The sequence below is a fragment of the Epinephelus moara genome, chromosome 11, assembly GCF_006386435.1.
Source record: "Epinephelus moara isolate mb chromosome 11, YSFRI_EMoa_1.0, whole genome shotgun sequence".
NCBI classification, from domain to species: Eukaryota; Metazoa; Chordata; class Actinopteri; order Perciformes; family Serranidae; genus Epinephelus; species Epinephelus moara.
In genome coordinates this window covers 24660686-24667582 of record NC_065516.1, presented here as the reverse complement: position 1 = coordinate 24667582, position 6897 = coordinate 24660686, and positions in this window count along the sequence as shown.

Genomic DNA, 6897 nt, shown 5'->3' with positions numbered 1-6897 from the left:
GGCAACAAAAACACTTGGTTAGGTTTAGGGGAGTCGACGTTTGTTGGACCCATCCACCACCCCTCTCACCTGCCCCACTCGAACTTTCACCGCCTTAACTTTAGTCCTTGTCCCACCACATGCCGCTGGGTGCCATTAAACTATAATTACAACCGGCTGCGTATCATGCCGATGTTAAAGGACTCCTTTTTTCATTGGTTTGTGACGCAGCAAGTCACTGCCCAAGCATTGGATTTCAACAACTTCGGAGTGAGGTCAGGCTCGATTTAGGTGTTCGGGAGGTTTTACCACTAGCCAATTATCCACAGAGGACTCTCTCTCTCCAAGACCATCAGACCTGGGGTCTCATTTCCCCCCCCCCCCCATTAAAGGGTTTTTTTGGGAAGTTTTTCCTTATCCGCTGTGAGGGTCCAAAGGACAGAGGGATGTCGTATGCTGTAAAGCCCCTTTGGGCAAATTGTGATTTGTGATATCGGGCTTTATAAATAAAATTGATTGATTGATTGATTTCTTAACACTGCACACACATAAACCGAGGCCTGAAAGAGGTGTACGCCACTTCCCACACAAAAGTTGTGATCTATAAAAATAGACTTGATGGGAGAAACTTTGACCCGAGCTTACGAACATTTTGGAGACAGGAAACTGGCGATACAGATGATGAGGCGGAAGCCTGGTTGTAGAGATTGTCCGCTCTTGGCTACTATTGGAAGATGTTGGTGTAACATGGTGATCTCCATTGACAATGACACAAAAACAAAACAAAAAACAATGATTCTTATTTTCAGGTGATTACACACTAAAAAAACATACTTCTTACACTATATTTTACTCTGTCAACACGCCCCACTAAATCCCACACACTGAACCTTTAAAATTATCACAAGCTCTATTTGTATCTAAATATTTACACCTTGGCATATTCACAGCATATCTTCCCAGCATGCAACAGCAAGGTTGAAGTCTATTTACCTGTCAAAACTGCTGCAACACTGCTACGTGTTATTTCATGCTATATGGGCTTAATAACATGGTTTACATATGTGTTGCTGAATCAACTGTGGTGAAAACAACATCCACTGCCACCCTTTCCTCAGCCCATTCTGTTTCACCAACACGCAAATGGGGCTTTAAAATGTTTTTATTACATGTTGTGTCAGTGTGGATTAACAGACAGTTTATACTTTAAAATTTCTGACCAATGAAATAAAATCATTTAAGTAAATACTCTTTAAAAAACCCTGACAGGTGTGACAAATGCACCTGGCAAAAATGATCACTGAAAAGGACATTTGCGTCTCACTCTCCCGCTTTCAAATACATATGCATCGATGTTAACACACATTTGCATTTGCACACACAAACACAAAGGCTACAGCATCCATTCTGGAGAGCTCAGAGTGCAGAGCTGTCCAGAAGCGCCTGTCTGTGTGAGGAAAATGTATGCAGCTCAAATCAAAGTGATGTTGCACACAGTAATCTTTCTCTATTAAGGATGTCACATTTTGCAATCTTTTCGCAATTGTGGCCTAATATCCTTTACCACTCCACTGCTGGGTTGGTAAGCTTCTGCAAGCGCGCATACACACATCCACTCACTGTCTCATCACACACATCCACGGTGTGTAGGTATCCCGCTGAAGGAGTCAGTCATGTGTGTCTTTCAGATAGGAGTTGAGAAAGCCCTTGATTAGGACAGGAAGTCATGTGTGTAAAATTCACACTCTTTACCACCACTGTCTCACCGTACATGGCGAAGGTAGTGTGTGTCTGTGTGTGTTGGTGTGTCTGTGTGTAGCGCACACGTCTATAGAGATCATAATTAACTGACGTAAAGGTAAATAGTAATATAAAATTAATTACACGCTAACAGTGAATTCCTTTGTACCTTTTAAAGTGAGCTCAGTTCTAATTTCGGGGTAAAATAATTATATCCGGAGCTGTTTTGGAAATGAAAGGCCTTGCCTCTTCTATGAAAGGCAAATTATTTACACTTGGTTTGTTTCTGATGATAAAATTCAAAACGGGGACCCGACAGTCTTGTGAAGTGGAGATAAAAGTGGCTATTGTCTAATTCTACTGATCTTCCTCAGGTGCATTTAGATCTTCTTTTTTCTGTTTCATGATTAAACCTCATTTACTTGGCAATGCCCTGATTCACACTGATAGTTACATAAATTTCCCGTAGCACGCCAATGTTAACCAATTGCCACCTCCACCGAAGCAACTGGCAAGTCCACCTTAAAGATAACCCTAGACATGCCTCTTGAAAACCCCCGACAGCGTTCTCGAAGGTTGTATCCAGCTGTTGAGTTGGGTGCGATGAAGACGGAAGGAACAAGGAAGCAATCTTTCCAGTTAAGAAAAAGTGAGGGTCACCAATAACTCAAGACACAACATGTCTTATGACTGCATTATTGCTGTATTGACTATTGATGCGACTGTCACTGGGAAAAATTGCCATCTCTGTCTCCTCTGTGATGGATTTGTCCCTTATTGCTGAATATGGAAATGGTCAAAAGTCCTTTCTCTTGATTCTCAGCGGCTGAAAACAAACACTGGTAAGATTTGGCAATAGTGTCTTTGATACAGCAGATAAGGATTTTCCAGGTATCTAGCCTGCTGGAAGAATCTTTGCATGTCATCATATCATTTTCGTTCTGTTATCTGCAGAAGTACTACATGAGATACCAACTATTTGCTCATGGCTCAGTGCAAGGTAGGTTGGATTTTCTACTTGTTTACCACAAAGATAGCCATATTTTTAGCCATGTTAGGGGCATGGCTCTATGGATGGCAATGTCAGTTGGTCGGTCGGGTCACCACTTTGGTCTAGACTGAAATATCTCAACAACTACTGGATAGATTACTGTGGAATTGTGCAGAAAGTCATGTGTCTTAGGGCATGAATCCCACTAACTTTGGTTGAATATCTGACTTGTGTACAAAGCAACTGTGAAGTTAACATTTTTGTTTTTTAAGTGTGTCTTGATAACTACCAGATAGATTGTGAAGAACTTTGGCACAGATGCTCATGGTGGTCAGAGCATGAATCCTAATGACTTTGGTGATTCCCTGACCTTTCCTGTAGCGCCACCAGTGGTTCAAGGTTTTCACTTAGCAAACTAAAATGACAGAACTCTCTCTCGTCTGTCTATGTAAGAATGTCTGTCCTTCGATTTTCTCGACAGCTATTCATCCAATCGACTTGATACTTGGTGGGTGCATTACTGAGGACCCAAGGAAGCGCAGTTTTGAGTGCAAGTATGTATTTATTTGTGGTGCGATATGTACAAGGTATGTTCCTGGCGACTAATTACCCTGTCGACTAAACGAAAATTTTAATTAAGACTCATCGACTTGTCTCAAAAAAGGAAAACCTTCAGAAACGGGTCAAAATTTAGTACAATTTATTGTTAAGTATTTGAAACATTGTCCCAAAAATATTGTGTGCATTAAGAGCCCTTTGAAGCCTTTAATCACTATTTTCAACGACCGTGTTGGATTTTAAATGCCACTGAAGTACGAGACACTTTGCGCCGTGTGGTATGAATGTGAACATGACGGCAACTCAGTCAAAAGTTAACCACTAATATAACATCTAAAATAGATAAGTTGCCTCTGAAATGTGGGGCACATTGAACCTTGCAGTTATCCAACAAAAATCATAGCAATTTACTTTAAAGTTAATAAAACAACATCTAAATTATGTTAAATTACAGCTGAACTGAGAGCCATTTTGCGCCGTGCAGTATAAATGTAAACCCTGCACATTATCAGAGTTGAATGTGGTTGCGCGTTGCTCCAGTCGAGTGATTGTATGCCAGTTTTTTTCTGACACAACCTACATGCTACCTTGTTTTCATTTTCTAGGTCAAAATACTGCCAAACCGTGCTGATTTTGCGAGAGGACATCTCTCCAATTTCCAACCATGCTGTTTCAAAACTCCAGTCTACTCGCGCATTACCGCAGGGAGGGGGACTGCTGTCTGACGGCTCTGTAGCCCCCACTAGTGGCAGGTGGCTGCATGACAATCAAGCGGTCTTGTACATGAATAAAACACTAATTGGTTTGAGCAATATTTCTGGTGCCGACTAGCGAGGGGGGGGACGTTTAATCGTTTAGATGACTAATCGCACGCATCCCTAATATGTGCACACTTTGTTGCGCATTGAGGCGGACTTCTATTACCTGCACTGAATAGCTTGCTACAATAAACTCAAGAACAGATGATGAAAGAGAGACCAGAGGTGCTACATCATAGTACATTCAAATATTTCAGGCATCAGTGAAGCAACTTTCAGAATGAACAGTTTAGTTTATGTAAATAGCCTCGTCCCAGATAGCTAACTGTTAGCAAATGACGCGTATACTCTGGCACTGTAAGGGGATGCAACTATGTCTTGTCACGTTAGTTGCTTAGGACCCAAGGAAGCGCAGAGTCCAGTGTCAAGTTTTTTGTGCAAGCAGTTCTCAAAAAAGCTGCAAACAGCAATACCGGGGGCCAAGCAGCTGTCCTGTTCCATACAGGCACATGTTGAGTGGGCTCTAGTCTAGTGAAATATATCAAATGCATTGGCACCAAATTTTGTACAGACAGTCATGGTTCCCAGAAAATGAAGTCAAATGACTCCCCCCTGACTTTTCCTCTGCCACCATGAAGTTTAGTGTGAAATTTCTTGACAACTTTTGTATAGAGTGATTTGATGCAGACATTAATGTTCCCCTCAGGATGACTCGTAATAGATTTGGTGATCCCCTCACTTTTCATTTAGTGGCATTATCTGGTCAAATTTATTAGATTTTGTTTTTAACCAAGTAGCTAGAAATTAACGTCATTCCCATCGGCCTTAGCTGTACTTTGTGTTTAGTGCTAATTAGCAAATGTTACGCTAACACACTAAAATAAGACAGTGGAAATGGAAACCTTCCAAACATCAATGTTAGCACTGTCATTAGCATTTAGCTCAAAGCACAGAAATGCCTACAACATTGCAGAGCTGCTAGCAAATGTGACCTAAACTGAACATCATGGGTTGACCCCTGCATTAGCTAGCATATCCAGTCCCATCAAACTGAAACTATTGGGTCTGCATTTCAATGCCCGTAAGCAGAGGGTCCCTGAAGGTTGTCATTTGAACCAAACACTTAGGCGTCTAATTCAACTGAAAAACACCCCTTTAACCAGAAAAGTGAAGGTACAAAGCAAAATCAGCTGCTTGTTTGGGTAGAATGAAAACCTGCGGACTCTTTGGCCTGCATGTCACATGGTTAAAAACAACTGGAGTGAAGGCATCTTCAAAGCGAAGCATCCAGCCGTACTTAGCTTTGATTCCATGCTGCTTAGAGTATAAATAAGGGCAGTATTCATGCACCCTTATTACGGTTTGATATCACCTCTTATGGTGCAAAACATAGCCCACCTACACACTACAATTTGCAATACATTTAGTGTTATTGACCAAGGTCCATAGGCACCCTATAATTTAAGGAACCAAGCACAGACTTTTACTGCGCTTCACTACAGGGCTCCTAATATCCTTTGGATTGAAGGTGCTTTAGTTTACACTGCGCACCCGTGAAAACATTAGAGGGGTAAAAAGGTAAGCATTTCCTCAATGCAGATGGAGATATCTGAAATCATGGCTCTAGTATTTAGTCCTCTCCCTCACTCCTCTCCCCTCTCTCCTCCTTTACTCTCGCGCCCCTTCTTTCTCAATTGTGTCCCTCGCCTCTGGCAAATGGGAGTCATTTGTTTGTGTGAACTTCCCATAACCCGCAGCGCGTGAGACACTTATCATTCAGAGTGGGGCTGCTTCGTCCTGAGTTGTAATACCTCTTCTTCTTCTTCTTCTTCTTCTCTTCCTCCTTCTTCTTCTTCTTCTTCTTCTTCTTCTTCTTCTTCAGATTTAATGGAGGATTGCAAACCAATGTGTATAGGTGCATACCACCACCTACTGTACCGGAATGTGTAACCTTATTGGTTTATGTACTTCAGGTTACATTCCAATTTAAAGTAAATAAGAAGTAAAATCAAAACAAGCAAAGGAAAAAAAATAACCTACAATTCAAATAAATAAATACGTAAATAAATGAGTAGAATAAATTGCACTTTACAGTCTAATCCTGTGTCTTTGAGGAACACAAGGAGGGCCTGATAACATTCCCTCATTTTGTCACTCCTCCCTAATATTCCTTCCAAGCTCCATCTCCTTCCTAGTTTATATATCTTATTACGTAGAGCGTTCCTCTCTAAGGCATATTTACAACACTGAAAAATGACATGTTCCACATTTTCAGGAAATTAATGATTGAACGTAGATTATCTGATATGGAACTACAGAGATNCTTCTTCTTCTTTTCCTCCCTTTTTCCTCTCACACCAGAACCATCTGACTCTCACCATGGTTCATCATCTCTCTCCATTCTCTCACTCCCTCTCATACTCCCTGCTCCCATTTCCCCCCTCCATAGTACGCCCCCTTCAGCCTCTTCCTCTCCCTCTCCCTCCAATCTCATTCCCCATGTAATCTCGGGGTACACAGGACCGTTTTCATTACTGCACTACTCATCTTATCATCCACCCTGTCATCTCCTCTGTCTCCTGTCTTCTTTATATTCCTTTATTCTAACAAGTCTGCATCTCAGAAGCCATCAGTGGTCCACCCCTTTTCATTTCCCTAATGTACCCCAAACACGCATTCGCGCACACACACACCCTTGCCTGGCCCTAACCCCTAATTTCATTGCCTTAACCTGGTTCCCATCATCATGATGTAGAGCACACCCCAGTTCCCTGCAATCCTGTAAATCACCCTGTGTGTTTGTGTGTGTGCAGTCAACGGTACAGTATGCATTTTTTTTTTTTACATTTTCATCTGTGTGTGTATTATCTC